The sequence below is a fragment of the Giraffa tippelskirchi genome, chromosome 2 (assembly GCF_054371585.1).
Source record: "Giraffa tippelskirchi isolate mGirTip1 chromosome 2, T2T-mGirTip1v1.2.pri, whole genome shotgun sequence".
Classification (NCBI taxonomy): domain Eukaryota; kingdom Metazoa; phylum Chordata; class Mammalia; order Artiodactyla; family Giraffidae; genus Giraffa; species Giraffa tippelskirchi.
The window spans coordinates 9,898,468-9,913,192 of record NC_137276.1 but is presented as its reverse complement, the minus strand read 5'-3'; the positions used below and the strand labels follow the sequence as shown (position 1 = coordinate 9,913,192).

At 47.7% G+C, this 14,725-nt stretch overlaps 1 protein-coding gene and 1 non-coding gene across 18 annotated transcripts in view; one reads left to right on the top strand and one right to left on the bottom strand.

The window, feature by feature from the left end:
* The window catches only part of TACC2 (transforming acidic coiled-coil containing protein 2), a 228,785-nt gene that overhangs the window by 107,906 nt on the left and 106,154 nt on the right, over nucleotides 1-14,725 (top strand). The gene's annotated exons all lie outside the window — the stretch shown is intronic.
* LOC145540098 (U6 spliceosomal RNA) lies at nucleotides 7,445-7,551 on the bottom strand. Its single transcript, XR_014078215.1, has one exon. It is a non-coding gene; the product is annotated as a U6 spliceosomal RNA (small nuclear RNA).

Genomic DNA, 14,725 nt, shown 5'->3' with positions numbered 1-14,725 from the left:
TTAGCTTCTCTTGGTGCTGGCTCCAGAGCTGTTCCTTTTGCATAGGTTCACGTGTACAACTGAAGGTGTTGGCTTTTTAGACCAGAATCTGCACACCTGCCTCTTCGAAGCAGAGCGCTCTCTGCCTCAGCCTCTGAAGGAAGGTGACTCATGGCCCTTTGGAGAAGCACTTGTTGATGCAAGCCTCCCTCCCTGACATTCCACTGGAAAATCAACCCTTTGCTGGCCTGACTAAATTTATAAAAGGTTGGCCCCAGCAGCTGGTGGCAGCAGCTGGTAGTTAAAATCTCGGATTTTTTTTTTTCTCCTCTGAAAAATATTTCAGACACTCTGGTCCCAGCACCACCACTTGTAGAATTTGGAAGCCATTTATAGTCGCTTACATTTGGTCTGAGAAGAATTCCCCTCCGTCCTCATAAGTCAGCCCTCCCTGTCCTTAAGCCATCTGGAGCAGGACTGATCCTGCGAAGTAAGACGGGAAGATCCCGGGGCTGATGGTGCAGTGTGAATTTGATGGTTTTTTCTTTTAGCAATCTCATGTGGTTCAGTTTAATATATATGTATATACACACATATATGTATATTTAAAAATGATTCAACTTACGTTGTATGGGAGGAACTCAACCTTGAATATTCATTGGAAGGACTGATGCTAAAGCTGAAGCTCCAGTACTTTGGCCATCTGATGCGAAGAGCTGACTCATTGGAAAAGACCCTGATGCTGGGAAAGACTGAGGGGGAGAAGTGGGCGACAGAGGATGATAGTTGGATGGCATCGCCGACTCAATGGGCGTGAGTTTGAGCAAACTCTGGGAGATACTGAAGGACAGGGGAGCCTGGCGTGCTGCCGTCCAGGGGGTCGCAAAGAGTCGGACACGACTGAGCAACTGAACCACAACATGGGAGGCTTATAAACCTTTATCCGAGCCTACAACTCTTGATTTGCACACTATTCTAACGCCCTTCAATCTGTAGTACGTTAGGAGCGGAGAATTGGAAAGCGCAAAGTGAAAGGATAGTCAGGTGAGGTGGTGGAGGCAGACGTGCTGGCTCCCAGCCTGTGAGGGAGAGACCACACTGAGTTTGCAGCCCTCGGCCATGGTGCCGTCCAGGGCTTCCCTTTTACAGGTGGAAAAGTTAAGCTCAGAGGAGTCACCTGGCTGAGATCCCAAGGTGGGGCTGGTCTAGAATCCAGCCCTCCTGACTCCATATACAATTGTGTTTTAGGGCCATGGCATACCTCCTCACTTACATCATAGTTGCTCAAGACGCTGATCACGTGTCATTGACAAAGTGTTTAATTATATTCAGGATTCTCTGTTCCAAAAAAAAAAAAAAAAACAGCTTTAAGCAATTGTCCAACATGCTTTGAAAATTAATTCCGTCCCCAGAGAGTTGAAATGCCATCTCATAGACCGTGCGGGGGGATACTGCTATATGACAGGTTCTCCACCGGGACCTTCATTTTCCCCTGTGGGGCCTATTGAGAGAGGCGGGGCTGGGTTTCTGTCCAGGGATGAGGCTGGCAAGCCTGGGTCCTCCCTAGGAGGGAAGCTGTGAGTGGAGAAGTCACTATAGGTGTGAGTTTGGCGGTGTTGCTCTGCTTGTCCTGTCTCTTAAAATTTTCACTGAGCTATAAATTGAAGTGGCTCCCTGGCACTCGAAATTTTCCTCAAAGACGCTTTTTCTTCTGCTTGTAAAAGCCGCATGTGTTCAGAATAGAACTAGAAAATAGTTAAACTCAACAAAAAAGAAAAGAAACGTTGCTAACTTTACTACTGAAAGAGAATTGCCGTTAACCCCTTGGTGTATATCCTTCCACACTGCTTGGTTTGTTCACGGTCAGTCGCTTCCTGTGTGGGTGTTTGTTCATACATGCATGTGTACACACATACACAGATACATATATATTCATACATGCACACAAAATCCGGATCATGCTGCCAGTAGTTTTTTTTAACCTATTTTTAGTTAATAATGGATGTCTTTATTTTTGAATACATGGAGATCTACCTTCTTTTTAAAATTTTTAAAATTAATTTTCAATTTTTAACCTTCTTTTTTTCACGTGGCTGCAAATGAGTCCATTCTGGGACTGTGCTTTAACTTGACTAACTGTCCCCTAGTGTGGACATTCTGGTTGTTTCCTTTTTTTTTTCCTATTGTGGTCACAGCTGTGATCGGCATCTTTGCTCACACCCTTAATCATCTCCTTAGAATAAATTCTTGGAAGTAGAATGGTTGTGTCAAAAGAAGCAGTCTTTTATGGCTTTCGGTGTGTGTTGCCAGAACTCCTGGGCTGTGTTTTTCCTCTCAGGTTTTATGACTTTGGAAGGCCAGTATAGGCTGTGGTTGAGGTTTCTCCGAACCATGGTCCAGCAGAGACATCCTGAGTCCCTGCGAGCCTCCTCCTCCAGGCCCGCTCCTTCCTTCACTTCCCTCTCTGCCCATCTCCCTTTGACTCCTCGGGTGTAGTCATCACAGGGCTCCAGGGTCGGAGGGCTTGGGATGGTGGGTGGGAACCGTGAAGGAAGAAGGAAGCGTCATGAGATCCATGGGAGTAAATAGAAAGGCGTGGGCACAAGTGTGTGCTAGTCCGGTCATATTTAGAACATAGTTTCCAAACGCTCACCCTGGGCCTCCCCGCCTCTGTTTCGTCTCAGTGCCAAGGGAAGCACTCTGGGGCTGAGCGTTTGAAGCTTTGGGCTGATTCTTTAGCTGAAGATCGAGTCCCAGTCCCTCGCCCTGGCCTTGTGATCTGGCTCCAGCCCTCCTGTCCCCTTCCTGGCCTTCTTGATCTGTGCTCCAGCTGCGGTGACCTTTCCGCATTCCTCCAGAACGCCATGCTCCTTCCTGGCCTGGGCTTTCAGATCTGTGGCTCTCTGTGCTGGGGCACTTCTTCTTCCCTTACTCTTCCAACTTTGGGACATAACCCAGTGGGGCGGGTAAGGGCATGGCTCCTGGTGTCTGGCTTGGGTTTGTATCCTGGTTCTGCCTTTTACCAGCTGTGCAACCTTGGACAAATTGCTCAACTTCTCTGTACATTAGTTTCCTCATCTGTAAAATGGGGATAATGATAATACCCACCTCACAGGGTGGTTGTGAGCACTGAATATAGTGAAGGCTGTGAACACTTAGATCTTAGTTCTGGGCACAAAGCACGTGTCAGTAAACATTAGCTGTCACTGAGCTGATGACTGGCCTCAGCTTATAATGTTACAAAGACATTTTCCCTGATCCCCACTCTGGGCTGGGACCTCCTAGTTTATGTTTTCTTAGCCATTTGTATTTTTTCATCTTAGCAGTTACAGCTGTTTTTACTGGATAAATAAGTATTTTTATTTTATTTTTAAAATTGTTATTATTATTTTTAACACCAAAAACATTTTGTACTGGGGTATAGCTGATTAACCATGTTGTGGTAATTTCAGGTGAACAGCAGAGGGACTCAGCCATACATATACATGTGTCCATTCTCCCCCAAACCCCTCTCCCATCCAGGCTGGCACATAACATTGAACAGAGTTCCATATGCTATACGATAGGTCTTTGTTGGTTATCCATTTTAAATATAGCATTGTGTACATGACCTCCCACAGTCCGTGACTATCCCTTTCCCCATTTACTGTAAGTTTCTTTTCTAAGTCTGTTTTCTGTTTTGTAAGTAAGCCCATTTGTATAATTTCTTTTTAGATTCCACGTATAAGGAATGTCATATGATATTTCTCCTTCTCTGTCTGACTTACTTCTATGAAACTCTCTAGGTCCATCCATATTGCTGCAAATGGCATTATTTCATTCTTTTTAATGGCTGAGTAATATTCCTTGTATATATGTATCACATCTTCTTTATCCATTCCTCTGTTGATGGACATTTAGGTTGCTTCCGTGTCTTGGCTATTATAAACAGTGAATAAGCATTAAAAAAATTTTTTTTTTTTTTTTAAGTTTGACTGTTGCCTGAGACTGTAAGCTCCATGAGGGCAGGGACCGCCTTACAGGGTGGTTGTAATAATAACATAGTTGTTATTCAGTCAGTGTCTGCTCAAGGAATGAAGGTAACGGTCTCCTTACTGACTGCTGCAGAGCCAAGTTCATCAGAAAGAACTAATGACCCTCCCTGATAAGCTAAGACATAACTGGTCCTGGAAGGGGGTTCCCAGAAGAGTAAAAGAATGTGTGTGACCAGCGAGAGTGTCCAGTGTCCCTCTGAACTTTCAAAGCCAGCCTGTTCTTGGAGGTTGTCTAATGCCAACCTTCTCAGTGGACAAAGGGCCAGTGTAGTTTTCAATTTCTAACTCACTTTAGGTCTAAACTTTTGAAAATTTATTTAAATGAATTACTAGAAAGCAAAACAAAGCTCAAGGCCAGGGTTTCTCAACCCTGGCATACTGACATCTGGGGCCAGATAATTCTTTGTTGTGGGTCTGCCCTGTGCATTGTAGGATATTTAGCAGCATCCCTGGATGCCAGTTGTACCTGGCCCTCTGGTTGTCATGACCACAAATGTCTTTGGATATTGCCAAATGTCCCCTGGGGGCAAAAGTCACCCCTGGTTGAGAACTGCCCATCAAGACCTGCAAAATTCAAGCCCCGACTTTCATTATTGGAGTCAACAGACAGAGTGAATATCGTGCTCCTCTAAAGGCCTCTAGGCCCTTAACCCAGGTGTGTGTGCTGTGCCTTCGTGAGGCAGTAACCAACGCCTCCTGGATCCGCGCCGCCGTGGGCCACGCTTGCAGTAGCCCAACTCCTTCCTCTGTAGGAAGGGAGACTGAGACCCTGCGTGGGGCCCAGAGAAAACATGCAGGTGAAACACATTGAAGACTTCAGGGACGTTTTGAGCCTTGGTTTTCTCCTCTCCCCAGTTCACTTGTACCAGATGTCATCCAGCCGGCTGCCCTTGAAGACCTGGAAAACCCACTCTTAGCTGCCTCATCCTCCCATAGTGATGTCAGCGGCCAGGTCTCCGCAGATCTGACAGCCCAGAGGTGGGGTGGGGCCCGCGGCTGACGGCGGGACCCCGGGGCCCAGTCTCTGACGCTGCCTCCCTGTCCTCCCCTCCCCTCTTCTGTCCGCAGTTCCAGCCCCCCACCCCCGCGCCCCCCAGCCCCCGGGTGCACACTCCCCTGTGTGGGGCTGGGCCAAGTCGCTCAGCGGTATCCGACTCTTTGGACTGTAGCCCGCCAGGCTCCTCTGTCCGTGGAATTCTCCAGGCAAGAACACTGGAGTGGACTGCCATTCCTTTCTCCAGGGATCTTCCCAATGCAGGGATTGAACTCCGGTCTCGTGCATTGCAGGCGGAGGCTTTACCATCTGAGCCACCAGGGAAGCCCTCCTAGGGCCTTAGGGATGACCTGAGGGGACCCCAGTAAGGAGCTTTCCCCCACCCCCCCACACAAAGGCCATTTTAGAGATTTGTCCTCTTGTGCTCTTACTTAAATAGAAGTCCTCGAGGAGTGACATCATGCTGTTTATACTTTCCTAGGAATGACTTAGCTGCCTCTGGCCTCCCAGGACACGAGCTGGGGTGGATGCTTGGGTTCTTTATCTTTGGGAGGTGGGCAGAGAATATAGGAGCCAGCAGCCCACAGGAAAGGGACCAGATCCTGTGCCTTCGCTCAGCAAATGGGCCTGGCTGGGGACTTCTCCTCACCTTCCAGCCGCCCGCCCGCCCTCCGCCTGCCCTGCGTGCCCCGCACCCCACCCCTCACTGTTCTCCACGTGCGTGTCCATGTGCCTGCAGACTTGACACTTAGTTTATTGAAACCAGGCTTGTTCACAGCCAGCCTTGGGACTTGGCTCAGATCTTTGCACACACACACACGTGTAATCTCTCTCTCTCTACACACAGGTGTATATATATGTATGTCTCTATAATGTATATGTATGTGTATATATATACATACTTCTGCTTTATATTGATATATATATGTATAGTATATGTATTATATAATGTATAATTATATAATATATAAAATATATGTGTGTATTTGTTATATGTGTTTATATATATGTATGTATATACTACTGCTTTATTGACTATGCTAAAGCCTTTAACTGTGTGGATCACAGCCAACTGTGGAAAATTCTTAAAGAGATGGGCACCTTACCTGCCTCCTGAGAAATCTGTATGCAGGTCAAGAAGCAACAGTTAGAACTGGACATGGAACAACAGACAGGTTCCAAATCGGGAAAGGAGTACATCAAGGCTGTATATTGTCACCCTGCTTATTTAACTTATATGCAGAGTACATCATGAGAAATGCTCTGCTAGATGAAGCATAAGCTGGAATCAAAATTGCCGGGAGAAATATCAATAACAGATGACACCACCCTTATGGCGGAAAGTGAAGAGGAACTAAAGAGCCTCTTGATGAAAGTGAAAGAGGAGAGTGAAAAAAGTTGGTTTAAAACTCAACATTCAGAAAACGAAGATCATGGCATCCGGTCCCATCACTTCATGGCAAATAGATGGGGAAACAGTGACAGACTTTATTTTGGGGGGCTCCAAAATTACTGCAGATGGTGACTGCAGCCATGAAATTAAAAGACTCTTGCTCCTTGAAAGAAAAGCTATGACCAACTTAGATAGCATGTTAAAAAGCAGAGACATTATTTTGCCCACAAAGGTCCTTCTAGTCTAAGCTATGGTTTTTCCAGAGTCATGTATGGATGTGAGAGTTGGACTATAAAGAAAGCTGAGCAAGAAGAATTGATGCTTTTGAACTGTGGTGTTGGAGAAGACTCTTGAGAGTCCCTTGGACTGAAAGGAGATCAAACCAGTCCATCCTGAAGGAAATCAGTCCTGAATATTCATTGGAAGAATGATACTGAAGCTGAAACTCCAATACTTGGGCCACCTGATGGGAAGAACTGACTCATTTGGAAAGACCCTGATGCTGGGAAAGATTGAAGTCAGGAGGAGAAGGGGATGACAGAGGATGAGATGGTTGGATGGCATCACCGACTGGATAGACATGAGTTTGAGCAAGCTCCAGGAATTGGTGATGGACAGGGAAGCCTGGGTGCTGCAGTCCATGGGGTCGCAAAGAGTCTCGGACACGACTGAGCCACTGAACAGAAAGGACCTACTGGGGATCAGGGCAAGCCCATAGGCTGCCTCCAGACCTTGGTGGACTCCGTCCTGTCCAGGGCCCTGGTTGGCTGTGTGGGTTCTCCTCAACCCCTGTCCCTAGACAGCCCGGCCCCCAGACCTTTGCCCAGGTAGTGCCTGGTTCCTGGTGTACCCTTCCCTACAATCAACCCCAGGTCTTTCTGGAAAAAACCTTCCAAACTGGGAGAGTTCGACAGCTTTTGGAGGAGGAATTGCAGGCTGAATCCGGGGGCCCTCGATGGGTTAAGTTACCTTGCTTATGAGCGAGTTACAGCACCGGTACAGATGTGAATAGATTATGGATATGGATATGGGGGATAGAAAAAGCAAAATATGGAACGCTTCACGAATTTGCGTGTCATCCTTGCGCAGGGGCCATGCTAATCTTCTCTGTATCGTTCCAATTTTAGTATATGTGCTGCCGAAGCGAGCACGAGTTACAGTATCACTCCATAGGTATTTATAGTGGACAGAATTAAAACCTTTTCGCTGAGGGTGAATTCCATTAAAAACCAATTCGGCATTTGTTCCCCCCCTTTTTTTACTGTATTAGTGCAATAATAGCTTAATCTAAGGGAGTTATTCACTGAAACTGAGAAAGTGTTTGTTGCTTCACCAATTACAATGCAAATCGCTGTTGGCAACGATCGTATGCAAATTGCCCCGGCAGAGGGGCGGAGCCACTGCCGTCCCAGAGGTCTCCCGGAAGCTGAACCTGAGTGTATATGTACATGTTGTTCATTGTTTTTCTGTGCCTCAGTCGTGTCCGACTCTTTGCAACCCCATGGACTGCAGCACGCCAGGCCTCCCCGTCCATCACCAGCTCCCGGGGCTTGCTCAAACTCGTGTCCATCCAGCCGGTGATGCCATCCAACCGTCTCATCCTCTGTCGTCCCCTTCTCCTCCCGCCTTCACTCTTTCCTAGCATCAGGGTCTTTTCCAGTGAGTCAGTTCTTCGCATCAGGTGGCCAAAGTGTTGGAGTTTCAACTTCAGCATCAGTTCTTCCAATGAATATTCAGGATTGATTTCCTTTAGGATTGATTGGCTTGATCTCCTTTCAGTCCAAGGGATTTTCAAGAGTCTTCTCCAGCTCCACAGTTCAAAGACATCCATTCTTCCGGGCTCAACCTTTTTTATTGTCCACCTTTCTCATCCATACATGATTGCTGGAAATACCATAGCTTTCACTATATGGACCTTTATCGGCACAGTAATGTCTCTGCTTTTTAAAAGAGCCTTGACTTTATTTTTTACCTCAGTGTGCGATTGTGGGATCTTTGTTTCCTCACCAGGGATCAAACCTGGGCCCTGAGCAGTGCAAGCACAGAGTCCTAACAACTGTTGTGTGTGTGTGTTAAGTTGCTTCTGTCCTCTCTGGACTGTTTGCAACCCTATGGACCATAGCCCACCAGGCTTCTCTGTCGATAGGTTTTTCCAGGCAAGAATACTGGAGTGGGTTCCCAAGCCCTCCTGCAGGGGATCTTCCTGACCTTGTGATTGAACCCACCTCTGTTAATTCTCCTGTGTTTGCAGGCGAGTTCTTTACCACTAGCACCACCTGGGAAGCCCTCCCCACCATCCTCCAACAACTGGACTGCCAGAGAATTTCCCCTACACACATTTTGATTATATCTTATAAGTAAAACTGCTGCTTTTGGCTGCCTAGTGCGTGGCACTGGGGAGCCATAGTGAATGGAACAGGCTCGGAGTCCCTTCTCCCCAGGCTGAGACCCGAGCCTCCCTCTGAACTCTTTTGGCCACCCTTGCCCCGGTTGTCACTGCCCTTTTCAGATACCTATGAATTATCTGTCTCAGAGGCCCTCTCTGTGAATGGAGGAACTGGATCAGTTGCAACCTCCGGAACCACAGCACCCAGCCTGGCCTGGCTGGCCCTTGGGAAATCTTGTTGAATTTAAACCTGGTTAGAGGGAAGTGATGGGGAGGGCCTTCTTCTCTGTCTGCTTGGGGGTCAGTGTGTGTTGGCCACCTCCCAGCCAGCTGTCTCAGGGGGCAGGCCATCCGTTCCTGCTGTCCCGCTGGGACAGTGTTGCGAGACCTCTTCATAAACTGGGAGGAGGTTTGCCTGGTGGAGGAGAAATGTCAGGGTAGGGTTGACACAGCAGGAAGCTCTAGGCCAGAAACAGATGCTCTAAGGCGGCTGCATGTTGACATCCAATTCTGAATGTTTCTGTTACTGGTGGGAGCCAACCATAGTTCTTATGTGTGAGTTTAACTTCTTAAAGAGAAATCTAGCTGGGGAACAAGACCCTCAGCACCCAAGGGGTATGCAGAAGCTTCTAGGGTGAAGTTGGGCATGCCTTACTGTTCTCCTGCTTGGCTTCCTTCCTTCCCCCATGGTGCTCCCTGACCCCCACCATTTTTATTTTATTTGTAAAAATTTATTTATGTATATTTATTTTTGGCTGCACTGGGTCTTCACTGCTGCGTATGGGCTTTCTCTGGTTTTGCTAAGTGAGGCCTACTCTCTAGTTGTGGTGCACGGGCTTCTCTTTGCAGTGGCTTCTCTTGTTTCAGGGCACGGGCTCTAGGGTGCCCGGGCTTCAGGAGCTGCAGCTCTTGGACTCTGGAGCATGGGCTCAGAAGTTGTGGTGCATGGGCTTCGTTGTCTTCTCTGACCAGGGGTCAAACCCACGTCTCCTGCATTGGCAGGTGCTCTCTGAACCACTGGACCACCAAGGAAGTCCTCCCCCACCATTTTACCAAGGCCGAGGGACCTCCAGCTGCAGCCAGCAGGAGGGGCTCACCCTTAGTGGGGCCTGGAGGGGGGCTGAGATCATCCTTATTCAGAGCTCCAGGGAGGCCCAGGGGCCGTGGGAGCAGAGGCTACAGGAGGACTTGGCTGGGCGGCTCTCAGGAGAACTAAAGTCCGCTCGCGGTGTTACTGGTGCCCCTAAAGTCCTCTCCCCGCCCTGAGACTGTGTTTTAAATGGCTTGTCCAGGCCCCACCGTAGTCCAGTGATGTCTGCTCTTCAAGCTCCCGCTGAGGGCACTTTCTGTGGTGTAGGGACCATGCAGACTGCTCACTGTAAATGCTCACAACACCCCTAGGAAGGAGGGGGTTCTGTTATGACTGCTCTGTTACAGATGAGCGGACCGAGGCTCAGAGATACCAACGTGTTCAAGGACATGTAGCTAGTGAGTGGCAGAGCTGGGCTTTGAAGCAGGTCCAGCTTGGCTACTGAGCCAGGTTCTGAACTTCTCCACTGGCTGCAGCGAACTGGGTTCCTTCCTTCCCCCATGCCATGGGGTCCTGCCTACATCACTGGCCTTTCTCAAGTCCGAGGAAGACACGAGTAAAGAAGCTGTGTCACCTGTGACCATGACCAAGCGTGAACACAGGATGCAGGAAGGAACCGATGACTAAGTTCCAAGGACCGATTACATCCATGCTGAGAGCCTGGCCAGCCCTCTGGCTTTATTTCCCAGTGGGAGGATTCGGTAGATCTCTGTGCCGACTAGCGATTTTGGTGCCTTGCCAGTGTGATTGGACTTTTGTCCAGAGTTGTATTGTCCTATTCTTACTGGAAATTGGTGGGAAAGGGGTAGTCCATATTTAGTGCCATGCTTTTCCTGATTTTGTGCATTTTGTTAGTGATGTTGCTGTTTCAAAGCACAAGAAGGCTATAATGAGCCTGATGTAGAAAATGCTTGTGTTAGATAAGCTTCACTTCAGTGTGCATTATAGTGCTGTTTTCTATGAATTCAACATTAAGAAATATATATTGTGTGCATGCCTGCTAAGTTGCTTCAGTCATGTCCATCTCTTTGTGACTCTATGGACTATAGCCTGCCAGGCTCCTCTGTCCATGAGATTCTCCAGGCAAGAGTAGTGAAGTGGGTTGCCATGCCCTCCTCCAGGGGATCTTCCTAACCCAGAGATCAAACCTGCATCTCCAGCATTGTAGGCAGATTCTTTACCACTGAGGCACCAGGGAAACCCCAAGGAATATATATAAATTTATATTAAGGAATACATATTAGCTACATATTAAAATAGTTTTAAACAGAAACTCACATAAAACAAGGTTATATTTTAATCGGTGGCTCACAGGAGCCTACCCCTGTATTTCCCCTAGGAACAGTGGTTCAGTGTTTGCTAATTCAGTGTCTACATGACTTTATAGAATGTAATTACTGCAAATAAAGAGAATCAACTGTATTTAACTTTGCTGCTCTGTGGGAGTAATTAAGAAGAGCATTCTGGGTGTGTGGTGGTGGCTTTTTAAACCTCAGAAATGGCCCTGCCTACTCACCCCATCTGTTTTAGTCTCTTCCTGATGCCATAACAGAATATCACAGACCAGGTGACTTATAAACAGCAGAAATTATTGGACTTCCCTGGTGGTCCAGTGGTTAAGACTCTGAGCTTTCAGTGCAGGGGGCATGGGTTCAGTCCCTCGCTGGGGAAGACCCTGCATGCCACAAGATGCAGCTAAACAAAGAAAACAGCAAAAAGTATTGCTCACAGTTCCGAAGGCTGGAAGTCCCCGGTTAGGGTGCCAGCATGGTTCAAGTGAGGGCCCTCTTCCTGGTTGCGGATGTCTCACTATGCCCTTACAGGGTGGCGGGCCTGGAGAACTCTGCAGGGTCTCTTTTATATAGTCACTAATCCCTTTCATGAGGGCACCACCCTCATGACCTAGTCACCTACTGAAGGCCCCACCTCCTAATGTTGTCACCTTGGGCATTGGGATGTCCACATAGGAATCCAGGGACACAAACATTCAGACCATAGCATCACCCAAGTTCTTGTTCAGAGCAGGGACAGGAGAGGTGAGGAGAGGTAGGGAGGAAGAAAACAGAGCAGAGGGCAGTCTGGAACATCCTCCCTGGAGTTTTGCCACCCTGCCCGAGCTCGGTTGGGACCTCAAGTTAAAAAATTAAACTTAAATAAAAAGATGTTTAAAAAATTTGCTAAAACAAGGAAAGCAGAGCTTTCTCTCTCCTTTCTGCCGTTACTATTTCTTTGGTGCTGGATCTTTCCTTTTTAAGAACTCTTCTTTCTGAATAAGAACAGACAGGACACCCTGGTCCTTGCAGCAGTTCCCAAATACAATGGACGGGATTTCAATGCCGCCCCCCCCCCCCGCCCAGTTAAAGCCGCTGGAGAACATCAGACTTGCCCCCTCCTGGGGAATAGCCTCTGAACCCGCTATCAGTGGTTGAGCTTCCCTTTGGCTTTTGGCATCCCGGGATGGCACAGAAAGCCAAGCCCAGACACTCTAGAGCATTCTACAAATGACTAGATTGCCTGTGGCCACTTGTACTCCCATCTGTTCAATATTTTCTATTTTTTTTTTATAAAGCAGCCGAATTGCTTTTCAATTGAAACCATCCAGCTGTACTACCATTTGTTAAACAGAGTAAATCAGGGCACCCTGGTTACATCTGGGAGCTCTGGTGCTTTTTCAACAGTCAGGACTCCGAGCAGAGGGGTCTCTTTAGATCTTGAGGACTCCCTGGATACAGCTGGGAAACTATTCACCTGAGTCATGTCCGCAGGGTCCAAAGGTTAGCATGCCTCAGAAGAACCCGGTTCCAGCCCAGATTTCTGCCCCATTCCTTGAGTGTCTGATTCAGGAGGTCTGGAGAGGGCCTCCCCCTCCCGCAAACTTTGCATTTTTTACAAGTTCCCAGGTGCTGCTGCTACTGCTGGTCTGGGGTCCGAACTCGGAGAACCGCTGGGTAAGGCAGCTGTGTCCAGATGCTTTCTCCTCACCTGTCAGGCCGTTCACAGCTGCTCAAGGTGGGGAGCACCTGACCCAGGACCTGGTGTCTGAAGTTTCTGATTGATCTCCGACTTCAGACAGGAGAGCCAGGAATGGGGAAGAGCCCCTGCTCTCTGTGATAGCCTCTCTAGAGTTTCCCGATTCAGAAATGCAGCTTCAGAATTTTCCAAAGTTAAAAGCACAGGGAATTCATACTGACTTGCAGCTTCTGTTGTTCCTCTTGCTCCAAATAGTGCGGTTTATTTTGGTTTCCTCTGTTTGTACCATAAGATTTCTTTTTTTGTCTTTCTGCTATGGATGTGCCTGAGTGGGTTTAACTACTTCAGAAAGGTTAGCTGAACCATTATTTAGGCAAGTACCTTGTTAAGACTGATAAAGTGGGACTGTTGTTTTTTTAATTTAGAAAAGTAATCACCTAAGTCTTTTCTGAATAACGGGATTCCTTTACACCATTTCAGAGGTACATGTTGAAGGTATTTGCGTGCTCTTGAGACAAATTTACGTAACCAGTACCCAGCAGGCTGAGTCACTTGGATGCACCTATATATTTGTTCAGAAGCTTTGAGTTTCCAGTGTCGAGCTGGGTGCTGTTAGGTTGAAGCAAATGAATTGCCAGACTTGCAATTGTCAAAATATTGGCAATTTCATATGGTTCAAAGTAGCACAGGATCTTGTTCTTGGTCTGGTTTTTCATGGTTCTGGAGCTGCTTTATGTAGTAGATAGGTTTTGACTTTCTGAATAAGTAGTTAAATCTTGGATATCTGATATTAGCTTCCAGTTGGTCCTCTGATTCCACATCTCTCATTCTCTGTAACCACGCAAGGAGTCTTGCACCTGGAGAGAGGATGCAAAGGACTGGGAAAGACAATGCTGGGAATTAATGGGCTGGATGGTCCAACCCAGATCAAAGCCTCTTGTGGTCTTGGGACGGTATTTACGACTTTTCCTTTAGTTAATATTTTCCTTCCTGATTAAGTTTTGCTTCAGCCAAGTTTAATAGTAATTTCTCCCTTCTGAGCACAGACTTGCTCTGTGAAAAGGGTATGAACGTGCTGGGTTGGAATTGACAAGCCAGCTCAGGGTTAACATGTGCGATACCAGGCTACAGCCGGCTGGACATCTGAAGGTCAGTGGTGTTTAGGGGCTGTTTACATGCTCACATGGGCTGCTGCTGGCGACTGGAGATCTTTTGATGTGCTTGCTTTGGAATTTCCAGCCAATTTGCAAGCCTCTCTGAGCACCTTCTGAGTTTGGCTTGGCTGCTTCTCGGTGGCTGTGTCTCAAAGGAAGATGATCCTGGATCCCCCATCTCGGCAACTCCTTGTATCAAACCCCAGGCCTCTGCTGGACTGATTGTCTGGTGCTCCTATGGACAGAGCATAGCTCTCCAAGCCAGCGATTTCCAATTGCTTTTTTTTCTTTGGCTTGCATTGCACTTTCAGTCTGAGCCAAGTCTTGGCCTTAGCTCTTGTCCTATTACGTGATCGTGTGCGCTTAGGGATTCAAGAAGAATAAAATCAAGGGGCCTGTGAGGAAGGGGCTGTTGGGCTAATACCTTCCAGATGGCGATGTGAAATGGGAGATAAGATGCTGCCGCCCATCTGGCCCGACAGGACGTGATACGCTCCGCTCGTATCTTTGGGGCTGTTATCACCCTCCCGTGACAGCCAGGGTCACTCTGGTGTTTGTCCTTGGACAGGGGCTTAACTTGGCAACTCGAGCCGATCTCCGAAATGAAATCTGCTATCAGGTCAGTGGGGGGTCTGCCAAGAAGGACTCCAAAGCCCTGAACAGGGACTCAAAAGACAACAGTTGGTGACAGCAAATCACTACAGCTGGGCCTGGAGGACTGTCGA